A 19,308-nucleotide genomic window follows, 5' to 3' on the forward strand; every position below is an offset into this window, starting at 1 on the left:
AAGTGAAAAGGGGGCCACGTCCAGTCTTAGACCCCTATCCTCAGCCCTTAAGCTCCGTTTCCTAACCCGGGAGGGCATCCCTCCAGTGACTTAAGTCTTTGGCTCTCAGAGCACCCATTCGGGTGGCGCGGCTCCCTACTAAGGGGCCCGGAGAGCTGTGCGGCCCCTTTAAGAGTCCAGCTCCTCCCCGCTCCAGGGAAAGTTGTAGCTTTTTCCGCCTCCCGGGAGGGTGAGTAGGGCCGGCCGCCTGAGCAGGGTTGCCGTCTTCTCGGAGCCGGAGACCCTCCCTTGAATCCCGCACTGGGACCTCTCACCCTCTCGCGGCACCTGTTGCAGGTGACAGGTATGTCCGCGGCCAGCGGCCGCCCCTTCGCCCTCGGTCCCGGGCTCCCCCTGGGCCCCTAAGCGCCCCCCACACCTATCTCAGGGACCCGCGTCCTTCTCTACCCCCGCACCCACTCTCCCAGTCTTTCCTTCTCCCTGTCTGACCGCCTGTCCCCTCTCCCTTGTCGGCCTCCCTGGACCGCAGCCCCCACGCTTTGACTCCTGTCTGCTTGGGGCGGTCCCTCCCCACCAGTTTGCGTGCCCTCGGGCCTCTTCTGGCCCCTTCCCTGGCCCACTGGTCGCTAACGGGCTCTGTACCCCTCTGGGCTCTGCCTCCTCGGGGTCTCGCCTCAACACAGAGTGGCTCCGCTTTTCCCGCCAGCCCCAGCTGGAGCCCCTCCGGAGCTGGCCCTGGGGGCGGGTGGGGCCGAGCTCCGAGCGGGAACTGCACTCTCAGAGACGTCGAGTCACCTTTTCGGTGGCTTCTCTCTCTGCACTTGGCCGTCGCGCGGGGGTCTCAGCCTCGCACTGCTTCCGGACCTCGGACCTCGCGGCGTCAGCTTCTCTGGCCTCCGTAGGTCAGCCAAAGGTAAAGGCTGGAGGCCCGCTGGCTGTGAGTCCTGCCTCAGTGGGCTCCCCCTGCACTTGGGGCTGGGGACCCAGCTGTGTGCTCTGGTGTTGAACTGCTTTATCTTGCCACCCTTCAAGCAGGCGCCGGAGGTTTGCTCCTGGAAGAGGGTCCCCAGAGCCTTCAGAAGGGGCACAGAATGCTCTTATCCCCAGTGATGGTTTGTAAAGAGCCAGAAAACATGTCCCTCCAGCCCCCCAAAGTTGAATGAGATGGTTGGGTGTTTTTTGTTTGTTTGTTTTGTTTTGTGCGGTGAAAACGTTTGGTTATAATTCTGGTGAACGAATAGGTGATCTGTTTGTCATTAACCAAGATTTTCTTCCCCCAGTAAGTACCCTGCTTCTTCAGGACCAGAGGATCTAGCATTCCGGAATATTGCTTTTGGCAGGGTTAACCCTAGACCTTGTGCGTTTGTGACAAATTAATCTTCATTGCATCCTGGACCTTCTATTTTTAACTGGCTTCTTTTCTGTTCTTTCAGCTCCCCACCCCCACTCCTCATAAACCCATTGATATTAAGGTGTTAATAACCTCATGTGTTTACTCCACTGGGTTGTGGAGAGGACGATGTTTAATGCAACAAAGTTGAGACCCCTGGATGAAGTTTTTTGTTGTAATTGTAGTTTGTTTTTTTAATGCCTGCTGGAAATCCAAGTAGAAAAAGACCACCAGCTTGGCTTGTGAGACTTCTGGCAGGGGATAACATTTCTGGTAACACAATTTTAGATGCCTCACTTTAGGTCAGAGCAGTGAAATGGAGCTTGGAGGCCTATCCTGGGATAATTGGTCAGTGAGTGTATGTGGCATTCTGGTTGATGCTCTCTGAGCTCTCGCCGTTAATGCTACTAATAACGGTTGTTAAGATCTATTGAGCCATGTACTATGATAATAAGTTCTTTACATAGTTATCTCATATAACCCTCATGATAACTCTATGTGGTAGGCACTACAGTTATAACCATATTTTTATGGAAAGGAAACTCAGAGCTTAAGCGCCTTGCCCCCAATCACCCAACTGATGAGGGGCTGAACTGGGCAGAGCTTGTGTTCCTATCCCCTGTCCCACCACTTCTGCTGTCTTAGATTTTAGGAACACTGAATAAATAGCTCACAAGGGAGGACTAAGTGATTAAAATTTTCCCTTCCAAGCTGAAACATGAGTTTTGGTCCTTGACTCCATTTCAGATGCGCTGCAGAGACTTGGGACCACTTACCTCACTGATTAGCTTACCCTCTTCACCACATCACAGGGGGCCAATTGCCACATTATTATGGTAAGCACACCGCCCTGAGTGTACCCTGCTGAATAAAGCCTCTGGGGCTCTCAGCTTGGTAGTAATTGTCCCAAAATTAAGAGAGGGTAACCCTGGATTCTAGGGATGTGTGTCTGACTCAACTTCTTCCTTCCCGGCTGGCTAGGGAAGAGATGAGGGTGTGGTAAGTGATAAGGATTTCCCAGCAGCCAGCCCAGAGAGCCCGAGGGTGAGTGTGTGCTTGTTTTATCGTGGGGTGGATGGAGTATCTTTGGCCGCGACAGAGCAGAAGAGAAAATATCCTCACTGATCCCATCTCTGGGCCTTTGCTACAACTGTTTATTTTTCCTGAAAAGCGAACCAGACTCCCAAACCCATTCTCCTGCCATTGACTCCTATTCACCTCTCAAGATTGAGCTCTCAGGGCCTCTTCTTTGGGACAACCTTAGTGAACACACAATTCCTTACCCCAAGCCACATTTACCAGCTATCCTGTCCTAAAGCACTTTGTTTACCAGGAAAGCCCTTAACGTCTCTCTTAGTTGTTTTTCCACCTGGAAGGCTGTAAACTCTTTTAAGGGCAAGGTCTGGATCTTGGAGCTCCCTTTCTCTTAGGTACGAGCGAGATTAACAAATATTTGTGCTAGGCTGGAGATACCAGGCCTAATTTAAGGGCCTGAGGGCTGGTGGTAGTAGAATTGAAGGCCACAAAACAGCTTCCTGAGGCCCGTGAAATCCGAAGGCTAGGAGTTAGTACTTAAATGTCACTTCATCGAGGCCCTCCCTAACCATACTATTTATTTATTATTTATTTTATTTTATTTTTTTAACCACACTATTTAAACTCGCAACCCCATCCCTGAACATTCTATATGCCCCTTACCTACCTTATTACTCTAATGTAACATATTGTGTATTTTTTTTTCATTTTTCTTTCTTATTGCCTATCCCTCCCCCGCCCCGCTGTAATGTAAGTTACATATGGGCAGGGATTTCTGTTTTATTTACCAGTAGAAGACCCCAGCACCCATAACAGAGCCTGGCACATCATAGGTGGCTAACTAATATTTGTGAAATGAATCAATGAATGACGTCACCACTCTAGGAACTGGCACTCTTTTGTGTTCTCCTGGACCTGAAAGGAAGTATCCCTAGTCTGTCACCCTACCCCAGGCTCAATTCCCATACAGCTTTCCTTCTGCTGAGTTTTGCTTTGAGACTGCATTGCATTTCTGATGCCAACTTTGACCTAGTTGGAAGTACTTCCTCTCTCTCTCTCTCTCTCTCTCTTTTTAAGGCACGGGTCTCTGAATGGAAACTTCTAAAGTGAAAATGGAAAGAGGCCGTGCTTCTTGTTGGTAGGAAGGGGGATTTGCACTAAGAGGAGAGGATGTGGATTGTCAGGCTCTTCAGGCTTGTCAGGCATTTGGCAGGCTCAGTAAGAAGCTGGAGAAAGTTGCTGTGTAACAGGGAAATGAAGAGCCCAAAAGAATCTAAGGTGGCACAAGTTCGGCTTCTGGCCTCACATTTTCCTTAGCTTTTTGGGCAGGGGGTTATTGGATTATAAGCTTTATGGAAAAGCCACTGTTGAGTGCTATTGTGTTTAGTACTTGACTGGTTTAGTTTTATACTAGGAGGAGAATTATGTGGTGTGAGGAAACCACTATGGAATAAAAAAGAAAAAAAATATGATTGTGTTTAAATGTGGTTTGAAATATTCAGAAAGAAAAAAAAGGGGGTGCCTGGGTGGCTCAGTCGGTTAAGTGTCTGCCTTCTGCACAGGTCATGATCCTGGAGTCCCAGGATCAAGCTGTATGGGGCTCCCTGCTCAGCAGGGAGTCTGCTTCTCCCTCTGCCCCTCGCCCCACTCGTGCTCTCTCTCACTCTCTCCCTCTCAAATAAATAAATAGAATTTTAAAAAGACAGGAAAAAAACCCCTAGAATTCCTTAAAAGATAAGCTTGGAAGGAGTTGGGCCCTTGAAATGGTGGTAAGTATGGGATTTCCTGCCATCTGATGTATGTTAACTTCTTTAAAACTCAAGTTTGTATTGAAAAACTTCTGCTCAGCCTCCTCTTCTACTAAATTTATCTCCTCAACCTCTGGACATTGGAGTGACCTAGGGCTCAGTCCATGTACTTTTTTCCATCCCAAATCTTCCTAGAAGCACTCCTCCAGCCCCATGGCTTTAAATACCATCTATCTATACACTCACCATTCCCACATTTGTGTGTCTGACCCAAGCCTTTCTTCTAAGCTGCAGCCTCATATATCCAATGGCCTATTTGACAGCTCTACTTGGATGTATGTCCAATAGATATCAAATGTGACATGGCCAAAACAGGACTCCTGATTCTTCTCAGGTCTCTGGCCCTTTCCCTCAGCCTTCCCTATCTCAATAAAATGGCACCATCATCCATTTAGTTGCTCAAGCCAAGAACCTGGGGTCTCCCTGATTCCTCCCCTTCTCTCACCTCTCCACATCCCAATTCATCAGCAAGTCTTATTGACCTGATCTTCCAGCTGTGTCATATATTCTGCCACATATCTCCTCCTGTTACCCTAGTCCAAGCAACACAAGGCTGCAACAAACATCTTTACCGAGTGCCCACAATGGATGTAGATATGGATATACCCACACAAATATTTCTGTAGGATAGCTTTCTAGTAGAATTGTTGGGTCAGAGGATACTTACATTAAAAAATGTGATCCCAGCTTTTGTCAGAGTGACATCCAGGAAGGTTTACACTCTCATCAGAGAGTGCTTTTCTGCATGCCCTTGCTGAGGGTGGACAATCCTTCTAATTTTTGCCAGTCTGATAGGTGAAAAATAGTATCTAACTGATTTAACTTGCGTTTCTCTTATTACTAGTAAAGCTGGGTAGTTCTTCACGTGTGTTAGCTATTTGCATTTTTCCTGAGACTTGCTCTTTAAGATCCTTTGCACATTTTTCTTTTGGGTTATATATTTAATTTGTTTGTAAGAGTACTGTGTTTATGAGGGATATTTATTCATTGCCTGTTGCACAGTGCAAGTTTTTTGTTCTTGTCATATGTCATAACTTTGTTCATGCTGTGTACCCCTCTTATAATCAGATAAAACACACTATAAAACATTTTGAAAAACATGTTCATTAGATTTGGCAATTAGGAGGTCAATGACAGCATCAGTGCAGCAGGAGAGAAGGGGGATTGTAGAGGATTGGGGAGTGAGCATGAAGAAGGCCTGATAAGGAATATGATATATACACTTTGAAGAGGCTTGGCTACAATGGAAAGGAAAGGGGGTTTCTTATAGACAGTTGGGCACAAGGAACAAGACCATCTTGTTAATTTTTTTTAGTTTTAAATATAGGAGATGAGCCCATTTATATGGAGATGGCATAGAACTTGATGATACATAGTTGCTGAGGAAGCAGAAGGGTGGGGGCTCCAGAGTGAAAAAGGTGAAAAGACTGGCCTTAGAGAAAGGGAGTTTGCTCTTCCATTGAGACAGGAGGGAAAGGGGCAGGATTGATTGAAGCTTTGGAGAAGAAAGGAACTGTGGAAGGACAAGATTGTGAGGAAGGTCCCATCTGATGCAAGGGCTGAGGGATTGGGATAGCATTTGAGAGGGATGAAAAGAGGAGCTTTTTGAGGCCTGTCATCCAAATTGCCACATCATAGTGAGCCAAGAAAGGCTTGGATAACTTGAATTTGTCTCCACCCCAAGTCACAGAATCCTGTATCCATTCTCTCCAGCAGCACTCATCAGTCCAGGTGTAGAAACAGGGTGTCGATGATCTGGTTTGGGGATTTTTCTGGGTAGCTGTGACAGAAATATAAGAGGGCAGGAGATTGGACAGTGCGTGCTGGTGGAATAGTTGAAATGGTGGAACCCTGTGGAACCCATATCTGTGACTAATTCTACTACTTTGAACTTGAGTAATTCTTAAGAGATGGAAAATTTTCATGGCATCTTGTACTGTTTGTTGTTTGTAGCTCTATTAATTCAGGCATCAGAATAGCTTTAGTATCAGTGTCCTTAAACTATGGTTTGCAACTTACCAGAAAGTGTGGGTTGATTTACTGAGGGCCTACAATGTGCCAGTTTCTAGGTGAAGTACTTGAGATATAGTGGAGAAGAAGACCATGGCCTTTTCTTCATGGAACTTACTTCAGCAGGAGAGGTATGTGTTAATGTATCACAAAAGTAGTGATTTCATCACAATTGTGATAAGTTCAATGAAGTTTAATTTTTTAGAAATCACATTGTCGCATTGCTTTCTCTAACAGGTTTTACCAATTTACATTTGCCAGCAAAGTATGAGAGTACCTCTTACCTCTTCCCTTTTTAAAAGTGGATACTGTCTTTTAAAAATTTTGCTGAATTGATAGGCATGCATGAAAACATTTTCATTACCAGTAAGAGTGAAAGTTTTTCTTTTTTACATCTATTGGCCATCTGATTGATCTTCTTCCTTCAAGAATTATCTGTTCATGCTCATTTTCTGTTAACATACTTAATTCTCCTTGTTTTTAGTAGATCTCTTTTCCATATTTGAACCCATTAATCACCCTTCTCTCTCTCTCCTCCCTTCGCTCTGGAAACTCTGAAATGTATTTTACCCAGTCTCTGGCCATTCCCTTTTGATTTCTTCTGAATTTCTTTCTTATCTACTTTAGAAACTTTGGTGTGACTAGGGATCTGACTACATTTTTATTACTTGGCTCAACAAAAATAATACATAAGTCTTCTGTTCTCCTTCCACATTCCATTCCCCAGAGGTAACAATATTAAATTTGTATCTCTTTCCAGACATTTCCATGCCTGTATAAAATATTTCCTTCTTCCCATCCATCCATCCATCCATCCATCCATCATGTCTGTACTTATTTGTTAAAAATACAAATGGAATCATAATGTATATGTTTTGCAATGGATTTTTACTTAATATTTGTGGCAAGCCTGCAATATCAGTAAAAATAGAACTATCTCTTTTTTTTTTAGCAGTAACATTGGTGTTTTCAAATGTATGTGTGGAAGGAGGAGTTAAGATGACAGAGGATTAGGGGGACCCTAAGCCTGTCTCATCCCTCAAATACAGGTAGATAATTATCAAATCATTCTGAACACCCAAGAAATAAATTGGAGGTCTGAGAGAACAAAAACTGCAAGTCTACCAGTAGAAAAGCGACCACCTTTTGGAAGGTAGGAGATGCGGAGAATTGAATTGGGGGAGATATAGCTGTGGATACAGTGGCGGAGAGGGAGCTTGCTTATGGAGGCTACTGCAAAGTATTATAAGCAGCAGAGCGCAAAATCTGAACTTTTAGACGTCTCCTACAGTGGGGGATGTGCCTGGCTTAAAGGCGCTCAGGTGGCAAAGTGGGGTGGAATCCCAGGTGTGACACTGTGGTCTGAGCATCCCCTGGGTTGCAAGAAGACTGGGTAGTGCTTAAGTGCTGCACTGTTCCCAGGCTTAGGAGCAGGGACGCTGGCTGAGCCGTGGTGCTGGCTTTCTGTTCTGTTTTGCCATAAACTGTGAACTGCTGTGAAGTCCTGTAACTACTTTCCTGTAATAGGCTGGCAAATGGCAAAAGCATGGTGAGACACTCCCCCAGAGGAACAGTGTGTGTCCACCCCATGGGAGTCCCTAAAATTCGGAGTTTTGAAACTCAGTCGCAGGCCTGCCTGAGATAAAAAAGCTCAGACACAGGCAGGGTGAATGCAGGGTTCTGACAGAAATCAGGGACACAAGAGTGATTGGTTGCTCTTCTGTTGAGGGCTCATTGAAGATGGGGGGCAAGAACTTTCAGCTCCAGGGCTAGAGAGCTGGGCACCACCATATTCATCCCACCAGTCGGCGCTGAAAGCCTTCAGGGAGCAAAACAGTGCCACCTAGTGGAGGCTGGAGGTACTTACAGCAAGTCCCCCACCCCTGCATCCTGGAGGTACATTTCCACTAGTGCAATTCCACCTGAGAATCAGTACAACAAGCCCTTCCCCCAGAAGACCAGCACGAACAACTTGCTTGCAACAAATTTACTGATCATAGACTACTGCAAAGCTTTAGCTCTAAGGGAAAACAGGATCTAGTTTCCTTTTATTCTTTATTATTTTCATTTATTTTATAATTTTTTTCCTTTTTAAAATTTTTATTAATTTTTAAAAAATTTTATTTATATATACTTCATATGTAATTTTATTTTTTATTTACTTTCATTTTATTATTATTTATTTATTTATTTTGGGATCGAGATTCTTATTAACAAGCAGGCCAAAACACACCCAGGATATAGGTTTTTTTGTTTTTTTTGTGTTTGTTTTCCTATTCCTTGTTTTTTGTTTTGTTTTGTTTTTCTTCTTTTCTTTTTTGGACGAAATGATGAGACAGAGAAATTCACCCCAAAAGAAAGAATGGGAAGTAGAACTCACAGCCAGGGATTGAATCAATACAGATATAAGTAAGATGTCTGAACTAGAATTTAAAACAATGATTATAAGGATACTAGCTGGGCTTGAATAAAGCATAGAAGACACTAGAGAATCCCTTGCTGCAGAAATAAAAGAACTAAAATCTAGTTAGGCCAAAATTAAAAATGCTATACCCAAGATGCAATCCCAGGTGGAGGCCATAAAAATGAGGGCGGACCAATCAGAGGAGTGCATCAGTGATAGAGAAGATAAAATTATGGGAAACAGCGAATCTGAAAAGAAGGAAAAAGGGGTGCCTGGGTGGTTAAGTCGGTTAAGCATCTGCCTTAAGCTCAGGTCATGATCTCAGGGTCATGGGATCGAGCCCCATGTTGGGCTCCCTGCTCAGTGGGGAATCTGCTTCTCCCTCTCCCCCCTGCTCATGCTCTCTCTTGGTACCTCTCTCACAAATAAATAAATAAAATCTTTATAAAAAAAGAAGAGGGAAAGAAAAGTAATGGATCAAGAAAGTAGACTTAGGGAACTCAGCAACTTCTTAAAACATAATAACATTCATATCATAGGAGTCCCAGAAGATGAAGAGAGAGAAAAGGGGGCAGATGGTTTATTCAAAAAAAATTATAGCTGAAAACTTCCCTAATCTGGGGAAGGACACAGACCTCAAAATCCAAGAAGCACAGAGAACTCCCATTAAATTCAACAAAAGCCAACCATTGCCAAGGCATATCATATTCAAATTCACAAAATACACAGACAAGGAAGGAATCCTAAAAGCAGGAAGGGAAAAATAGTCCTTAACCTACAAGGGAAGACATATCGTCCGCAGAAACTTGGCAGGCCAGAAGAGAGTGCAGAAAATGTTTGATGTGCTGAATGGGAAAAATAGGCAGCCAAGAATTCTTACCCAGCAAGGCTGTCATTCGGAATAGAAGGAAAGATAGAGTTTCCCAGACAGACAAAAACTAAAGAAGTTCATGACCACTAAACCAGCCCTGCAAGAAATTTTAAGGGGAACTCTTTGAGGGGAGGAAAAAAAAAAAAAAAAACAGCAAAGCAGCAAAGACTAGAAAGGACCAGAGAACATCACCAGAAACACCAACTTTACGGGTAATACAAGGCACTAAATTTATATCTTTCAATAATCACTCTGAATGGAAATGGACAAAATGCTCCAATCAAAAGACATAGGGTATCAAAATGGACAAAAAACAAGATCCATCTATATGCTGCCTCCAAGAGACTCGTTTTAGACCTAAAGACACCTGCAGATTGAAAGCGAGGGGATGGAGAACCATCTGTTACTCTAATGGATGTCAAAAGAAAGCCAGAGTAGCCATACTTATGTCAGACAAACTAGATTTTAGAACAAAGCCTGTAAAAAGAGTTGAAGAAGGGCATTATATCATAATTAAGGGGATTATCCATCAAGAAGATCTAACAATTGTAAATATTTATGCCCCCAACTTGGGAGTACCCAAATATATAAATCAACTAATAACAAAGAAACTCATTGATAATAATATAATAATAGAGGGGACTTTAACACCCCACTTACAGCAATGGATAGATCATCTATGCAGAAAATCGACAAGGAAACAATGGCTTTGAATGACACACTGGGCCAAATGGACTTAACAGATATATTCAGAACATTTCATCCTAAAGCAGCAGAATACACATTCTTTTCAAGTGTATGTGGAAAAGTCTCCAGAATAGATCACTTACTGGGTCACAAATCAGCCCTCAACACAAACAAAAAGATTGAGATCATAGCGTGCATATTTTGAGACCACAGCGCTTTGAAACTTGAAGTCAACAACAAGAAAAACTTTGCGAAGACCTCAAATACATGGAATTTAAAGAACATCCTACTAAGGAATGAATCAGTTAACCAGGATGTGAAAGAAGAAATTAAAAAATACATGGAAGCAAATGAATGAAAACACGATCATCCAAATTTTGGGATACAGCAAAGGCAGTCCTAAGAGGGAAGTATATACCAATACAGGCCTACCTCAAGAAACAGGAAAAGTCTCCAATACACAACCTAAGCTTAAACCTAAAGGAGCTAGAAAAGGAACAGCAAATAAAGCCTAAAGCCAGCAGAAGAATGGAAATAATAAAGATTAGAGCAGAAATAAATGATATAGAAACAAACAAAAAAACCTAGTAGAATGGATTAACAAACTAAGAGCTGGTTCTTCAAAATAATTAATAAAATTGATGAACCACTACCAGACTTATCAAAAAGAAAAGAGAAAGGATCCAAATAAATAAAACCATGAATGAAAGGGGGAGATCACAACCAACACCAGAGAAACACAATTATAAGAGAAAACGATGAAAAATTATATGCCAACAAACTGGGCAACCTGGAAGAAATGGACAAATTCCCAGAAACCAACAAACTGCCAAAGCTGAAACAGGAAAAAATAAAAAATTTGAAGAGACCCATAACCAGCAAAGAAATTGAATCGGCAATAAAAAAATCTCCCAACACACAAAAGTCCTGGGATGGACTCCTAGGGAAATTATACCAGCCATTTAAAGGAGAGTTAATGCCTATTTTTCTCAAACTGTTCCAAAAAATGGAAGTGGAAGGAAAACTTCCAAATTCATTCTATGAAGCCAGCATTACCTTGATTCCAAAACTAGACAAAGACCCCACTATAAAGGAGAATTACAGGCCAATATCCCTGTTGAACATGGTTGCAAAAAAATTCTCAATAAAATACTAGCAAATTGAATTCAACAGTACATTGAAAGAATTATTTACCATGATCACATGGGATTTATTCCTGGGCTGTAGAGGGTGGCTCAATATTCGCAAATCAATCAACGTGATACACCACATTAATAAAAGGGTAAGAACCATATGATCCTGTCAATAGATACAGAAAAAGCATTTGACCAAATACCCAGCATCCTTTCTTGAAAACCCTCAACAAAGTAGGGCTAAATGGAACATACCTCAACATCATAAAGGCCATATACAAAAGACCCACAGCTAATATTCTCAATGGGGAAAAATTGAGAGCCTTTCCCCTACTATCAGGAAGAAGACAAGGATGTCCACTCTCACCATTACTATTTAATGTAGTACTAGAAATCTTAGCCTCAGCAATCAGACAACAAAAAGAAATAAAAGGCATCCAAATTGGCAAGGAAGAAATCAAACTTTCACTATTTGCAGACAACATGATACTCTATGTAGAAACCCTGGAAGACTCCATAAAAATTTGCTAGAAGTAATACATGAGTTCAGCAAAGTTGCAGTATATAAAATCAATGAGCAGAAATCTGTTGCATTTCTATACACCAATAATGAAGCAGCAGAAAAAGAAATCAAGGAATCGATCCCATTTGCAATTGCACCAAAAACCATAAGATATCTAGGAATAAACCTAACTAAAAAGGTGAAAGATCTGTGCTCTGAAAACTGTAGAACACTTATGAAAGAAATTGAAGAGGACACAAAGAAATGGAAGAGCATTCCATGCTTATGGATTGGAAGAGCAAACATTGTTAAAATGTCTACACTTCCCAAAGCAATGTACACATTTAATGCAATCCCTATCAAAATACCAACAGCATTTTTCACAGAGCTAGAACAAACAATCCTAAAATTTGCCTGGAACCACAAAAGACTCTGAATAGCCAAAGCAATTCTGAATAAGAAAAACAAAACTGGAGGCATCACAATTCCAGATTTCTACCTATATTACAAAGCTGTAGTCTTCAAGACAGTATGATACTGGCACAAAAACGGACACATAGATCAATGGAACAGACTAGAGAACCCAGAAATGGACCCACAACTATATAGTCAACTGATCTTTGACAAGGCAGGAAAGAATATCCAATGGAAAAAAGACAGTCTCTTCAACAAATGGTGTTGGGAAAACTGGACAGCAAAGTGCAGAAGAATGAAACTGGACCACTTTCTTTTACCATACACAAAAACAAATTCTAAGTGGATGAAAGACCTAAATGTGAGATAGGAAACCATCAAAATCCTAGAGGAGAACATGTGCAGCAACCTCTTTGACCTCAGCCATAGCAACTTCTAACTAGACATGTCTCTGGAGGCAAGGGAAACAAAAGCAAAAATAAATTATTGGGGCTTTTAAAAAAGATTTTAAGAGACTCTTAAGATAGAGAACAAACTGAGGGCTGATGAAGGGAATTCGGTGGGGGATGAGCTAGATGGGTGATGAGTGTTAAGGAGGGCACTTGTGATGAGCACTGGGTGTTGTATGTAAGTGATGAATCACTGCATTCTACCCCAGAAACCAATATTGCACTATATGTTAACTATGTAAAATGAAAAAAAAAAGAAACAAAACCAGTGGCATAGTATTCCATAATATGTATGTACCATAACTAACATAATCAGTTTCTTATTGATATATGTTTATATTGTTGTATAACGATTTTGCTTATTCAAACACCAAGCACCCTTATGATATATATTTGTGTATGTACTTGAATATCAGTAGAATAAGTTTTTCAAAATGGAATGGCTCCACTGAAAAGTGGTAAGTGGTGCTAAAGATCCAGAGAGGTCTAGGAAGATAAAGACTGGCTACTGTCCACTGGATTTAGGAGGTTCCTGGTGACCTTAGAGCAATTTCAGGGGGTGAGTGGGCTGGAATGCTAGACTTGGGTAGGTTGAGAAATGATTAGGGATATGAGGAGGTGGAGGCAGTGAATATGGAGAACTCCTTAGAGAAATTTGGCTCTCAAGAGCAGTGAGAGTGGTAGTAGGGGAAAGGTTGAGATCTAGGGATTTTTTTTAAAGATTTTATTTATTTATTTGTCAGAGAGAGAGAGAGCACAAGCAGGGAGAGCAGGAGGGAGAGGGAGAAAGAAGACTCCCCGCTGAGCAGAGAGCCCGATGCGGGACTCGATCCCAGGACCCTGAGATCATGACCTGAGCTGAAGGCAGACGCTTAACCAGCTGAGTCACCCAGGCATCCGAAGGGATTATATATATAAGTTTGGGAGGGACTTAGACATGTTTAAAAGCTGATGGGAAGGAAGGGATAATTGATGGAGCACAGTCCTTACAGTGCGAAGTTTTTATGTCAAATAGAAGAGGATCCAGAATGAAGTGGAGGAATTACCCTTAAATAAGAGGAAGTACATTACTAGGTGGGAAGAACAAAAAGTGAATCTAGATGAAAATAGATTTACAGATTTGGTGGCAGGAACTTGTCTAAAGGCATTTATATTTTTCTGTGATGTAGGAGGAAAGGTCATCCTTTAGAGCAGGGGTTGAAGTGGGGCAAGGTTTGGGTTGGAGATTTGCAGTTCTTGGGGAAGGTTTAAAATAGTTATTCTGGTGAACAGGAAAGCATAGTTGGAGTGTCAGGCAGTGTTGGGGTGAGCTTGGTGACCAAGAATTCATATTGATAATAACCTAGCAGACTGTGATTTTTTTACAGTAGATCTCAGTAGCCCCAGTGCAGGCATAAAGCACAACAGTTGGGCTCTTGTAGGGTTATGTTTTATCAGATATTTGCAAAGAAAATGGGTTATTGAGGATATTGACAGAGTGAAGTTGAAACAATAGAATTCAAACTGCCTAGGAAAGGAAGTGAAGACAGGTAGGAGCTGAGAGAGGAGAAGCAGAAAGGGTATTTGAATTAATAATATCAAAAGTGAAGTCCTGGATGATAAGCTTTTAGGTGTATCTGAATATATTTGATATTTTCGATGCCAGCTCATTTAATCAACAAATATGTATTATATGCATATTATGTGCCAGACAATGCTCTGGGCACTGAAGGTAGAGAGATGAACAAAACAAAGTCCCTTCTCTCATACAGCTTGCTATCTAGTGGGGGAGATTGTTCATTTTTATAAAAGGGCATCCTCATTGATATGCTGATTGTGTAGTTAGATTTAGAACTAATAATGATCAAGTCAAATATTTACATATACAGGGTGAGGAAAGTTCAGCTGGACATTTTGAGTGCCTTGCTTTATTGTAAGTTATCTTAACTGAATTATGAAAATTTATACCTCCCCCCTCTTAAAACTTTTTAAGGTACTTTCATATGCTATGTCAGAATTGAAGATAAAACAAATATATACATACATAATTTGAAGATTTTAGCAATTTTAATTTTTTTATGCTTTAGAATTTTTTAAAATATCTACATTGCTTCTAGCTGTAGACCAGATGTTGATATTGCATGTACCAATCTTGTTCTAGGGATTTGATGTAATGTGTTAAGTAATTATAGTTAAGCAGTTTAGGAGGGAAAGAGGGCTTGTAGTACGTTCATATTTTTACCTTTATTTTATATTCTCCAATTTGTACCTTCGCTTTTGTGTATATATACTTATGGATATGTTCATATTTTATTTGAAAAAATTAGCATTTATTTTATGTCTTATAGGCCTTAAATCTTAAAATTATCTGCTACATATACAGTTAAATTTAAGTTCAACCACAGGTTATTTGATTATGTTTAGGGTTTCTGTGACCGTAGCTAGATCACAGCATCCCTAAAATTAAAAAAGAAACCAAATGCATGAAATCACAATTATGTGTGAACATGGGCTGGATTAGTCACGAACCATCAGGATTTCTCATCTCAGGGGACTGTATGGGTGATTTTTAGGGGACATGGCCTGCAAGAAAGAATTAGATGATTAGCTAGAGTTCAGTTTAGCAATCCCCAAGATCTGCGACCCTGGTGGAAGAGGGTCTTCCCTGCAAGGGTGATGGTTTATAAAAGCTTGTTGACTAAGGAAAGATAATGGTGTTGTGCACAGTCATGGGACTTACTGAAAAATGAGTGTGTCAGCTCTTACCAGATGTAAAAAAAATATTTTATGCATACAAATGACCTAGATTTTAGAACATTATATTTTTTTTAGTGGGGGATTTTTTTTTATCTTTTTAAGCCTTTGGGCTGTTAAGGAAAAGGACTTTGGCAGAGAAGAGGATGAACTGGCCATTCCCGCCCCCCCCCCCCCCCGCCATCAATCTCATGGGGCTCTTGTGAGCCTGGCTTATGTGAGAGGTAGCTTTAAGTGTAGGTCTTGCAAGCTGGAAAGCCAAATGGGATTTGACATATATATGCATTTCTCCTGTTGCCAAGGGTGGTATTTGGACACATGGTCTCGTTTTTATGATCTTTTATATATACTTACTTCTATGTACCACGTTTATGGAGATCTGCCTTCCAAGATTGGTGCTAGGTTTAAGATGTCTGGAGTTGCTGAGGAGCAAGAAAAAAGTGTGAAATCATGAAAATAAGACCACATTTCCATGTATTCCAAAAAGTACTCTGCAGGAGAAATATATATAAGACACCCAGCGTCCCTTTGGGGCTTACTTTAGAGAAGTATGCATTATTTTAAGTGGGAATGTCTTCAAACCATTTATGAACAGAATTTAGTGGCATTGAAAGGTAACCATGTGGTTTCAGTCTGGGGGAAATTATCCCCAACTGTGATTCTAAGAACTAACAAAAGAGATTATATTTTAGTTACTTCCCCCATATGCTCTTACTGTCCTTTAGAAGGGATATCCTGGATGAGGGGAGCTCAGGGGACTGAGAAAGTAAGCCAGACTGAGGGCTTCTCAAATGTTCATCTGTTACTAGCTGAGGACTTTTAAAAAACTCCAGTTAGTGAGGGTAAGATGCCCCTTTTCCAAATATTACCATGTACAAGCAATATTATCAGAAAAAGAAGAGACTGTATAGCATATAGTGGTTAAGAGGTCAGACTCTGGAACCAGGCTGCCTGGGTTCAAAGATCAGATGGTCACTTATAGGATGTATGACCTTGGGCAAGTTATTTGCTGGATGTGTGCCTCCCTTTCCTCATTTTATAAAACAGGATAATATAGTATCTGCCTCACAATATGATCATGAGGACTAAATGACTCCATCTATATGAAGTGCTTAGAAAAGTGCTTGGTACATAGTTAAGCATTATAAAGTATAAGCTTCTCCTTTATTTCTTCTCCTCCTATATTTCTTCTCCTCCTCTTTCTTCATCTTCATCAGTTGTTGGATATCTTTAAGCTATCTGAAACTGCTAATGCCTCAGTGTATACAAATTCCACTTTTATAGAACCTGTTTTGAGAAGGATCATAAGGGGCAAAAGAATCTTAGTGCAAACCCCAAATCAGAATCCTGGGAACTCGAGAGCTAGTTATAAATTTCTCATTGTTAGGGGAAAATAACTAACAACTTGGCTACCGTAACATTTTTGAGAATGGACCCCAGGGCAGGCAAGCCTGGGCATGTTGTCTGAGATTGTGGGGGTGTAGACTCCAGTTGACCATTGGGAAGCCTCAGTTGCCCTTTGGGTTTGGAGCTTTGATTCTGACTCCTCTACTTTATCACGGCTCTTGCTTTTCTTCTTTTGGTCCTATTTTAAAAATTATACTATTTTGTTTTATGTATCTTTTTAAGTCATTTTAAATCCCGTCTGGAACAGGGTATAAACAAACAGCTTTTCAACTGATCATATCCAATTACTAACATTTACTTAATATTTATGGTTGTCAGCCTACCTCCATGCAGAGAGGTATGGTGACTTTCCATCTGGAAAAGACTACTGATTAGATTTCTCAAATATCACAGTAAGATGTCAAAATAGCCATATGCTCATATCTTTTTCAAAGCATATGGTTAATAATAATTAAAATTAAACAGCTGCCAAATTGGCTGCTTATTCTAGACTGGGCACTATGCTATGCCTTTCACTCATGATGTACACTGGAATCCTCACGGCCTTAGGCAGGAGCTCCTATTATTAATCACTGCTTTTGCAAAAGGGGAAACTGAGACTCAGGGAGGTCAAATAACAACCAAAGTCATGCAGCTAAAAAAGTAGTGAAGCTCTGACTGAAAGCCAGGCAGCCTGGCCCCAGATCCAGTGTTTATAGGCACTATTCTAAGCAATACTGCTCTTAGTTAGAAATCTAGCACATCAGAACCTCCTAGGAGAAGAGGCTGTTCTGTTTACAGAACACTCACAGGTTCTGCAGGTTTTACCTGAGTGTTATGTCTTCAATATGCCCCTTCCCATCTCCACTACCACTGCCTTCTACTTTGGGCTCTCATCATCTGCCCCCTGGATTTTTATTACAGCCTTCTCAAATCTGTATTCTGCATAACTGTCAGAGTGTTCTAGCAAGTCTTTGCCTTAACTGAAACTCTTCAATGGTTCCCGTTGTCAAGGCTAATTATCCATGTTTCTGAGCATAGTATATCAAACTCTTCCCCTTGCATGATATGATTCCCACCCTGTCTCTTCCGCATCCTCCCTTACAATTTACTGTCCAGTATTGCTGGCTCATACCATCTTGCTTTATGCCTCCATGCTTTTGTAAATGCCGTGGGCTTTACTTGATTAACCAGCTGGTACACATTATTTACGACCATTTCATGTGCTATGGCTGGTATCTCTTTCTAGTTCCCTTTCCCCAAGCTGGAGTAGGTGTCCCAAATTGGTATTCTCATTATAACTTGTGAATATATTTCTTGGATCACCATGTTCTTTTATGATTATCTATTTAAGTATCTCTTTCAATAGGCTGTGAACTACTTTTGGGCAGGGGCTAGGCATGACTTTCTCCTTAGCCAGTTAGCATAGCACTTAGCATGTAGTTGGCCCTCCTAACTAGGGAGTATTCTGTAAACAGTGCAGAATATAGAGCTTCAGGTCAGGGAATGAAGCGGGATTTTGAAGGCCTGAAACCACACGGATGTTCAAAGGTAACTACCAGGACAGTAGAAGGAGGTCTCACAGAAGAATGTTTGGGCCAGATACATTTACATTATTTAATCCAGGAGCCAGAAGGGGCTTGGGGGGATGGGAGTAGGGGTCTGTATCCAAAGAAAACTTGGAAACATTGAGAAACTGGATTTCGCAGCTTGGCAGTTTGAATCTACCTTAAGTTTGTTTGAATGGCCTTTTTAGATATCTAAAACAGGTACATTTTAATAAAATATTTAGAGTTATTTTCTTGGAGGGACATCACCCTAAAATTGAAAGGGACAGGTGATAAAATGACCAACACAGTATCCCAATGTAAACATTTTATTGACTGTAAGCAGTGTTGCATGTTCACTCAGCTGTTACCAACCAAAAAATGTTACCAGTTGGTGCCTTTGTGCATAGGTGGCTAGATCCAAACAAGGAGATTTAGGGAAATCTGCATTTCTGGAATTTTTTTTTTTTTAATGAAGTGTGCAGACTTACCACATCACAATCTGTTTTGGTCTCACTTTTCTGTGCTCTAAAATCTACTCTTTTACCTTTAGATTTTCAGATAGTATTTTTTTTTTTCCAGAGGGGGATGGATTTTGCCAGCTTTTAAGGGCCATGCCTGACTCACTTTTTGGAAACCCACACATATAATAAGTATTCATTCTGACAGTGCTTAAGATTGATCCGCTTCAGATACTGTAATTGCCTTGGTTACAATTAGTTAATAGAGTTCACTTTGTTTTTTGTTTTGTTTTTAAAGATTTATTTATTTATTCATGAGAGACAGGGGAAGAGAGAGAGAGGGGCAGAGGGAGAAGCAGGCTCCCAAGGAGCAGGGAGCCCGATGCGGGACTTGATCCCAGGACTCTGGGATTATGACCTGAGCCGAAGGCAGACGCTCAACCATCTGAGCCACCCATGCGCCCTAGAGTTCACTTTG

General features: G+C 41.3%; 1 protein-coding gene across 3 annotated transcripts in view; it reads left to right on the forward strand.

Moving 5' to 3' along the window:
* Nucleotides 1-203: 203 nt before the first annotated feature.
* Nucleotides 204-19,308, forward strand: part of SYTL4 (synaptotagmin like 4) — a 65,237-nt gene continuing 46,132 nt past the window's right edge. For all 3 annotated transcript variants that reach the window (XR_003522561.1, XM_027607910.2, XM_027607911.1), the window contains exon 1: nucleotides 204-343. The gene's annotated coding sequence lies outside the window, so the exon portion shown is untranslated. The remainder of the gene's footprint in view (nucleotides 344-19,308) is intronic.

This window comes from Zalophus californianus, chromosome X (genome assembly GCF_009762305.2).
Source record: "Zalophus californianus isolate mZalCal1 chromosome X, mZalCal1.pri.v2, whole genome shotgun sequence".
In the NCBI taxonomy this organism is placed as follows: Eukaryota; Metazoa; Chordata; class Mammalia; order Carnivora; family Otariidae; genus Zalophus; species Zalophus californianus.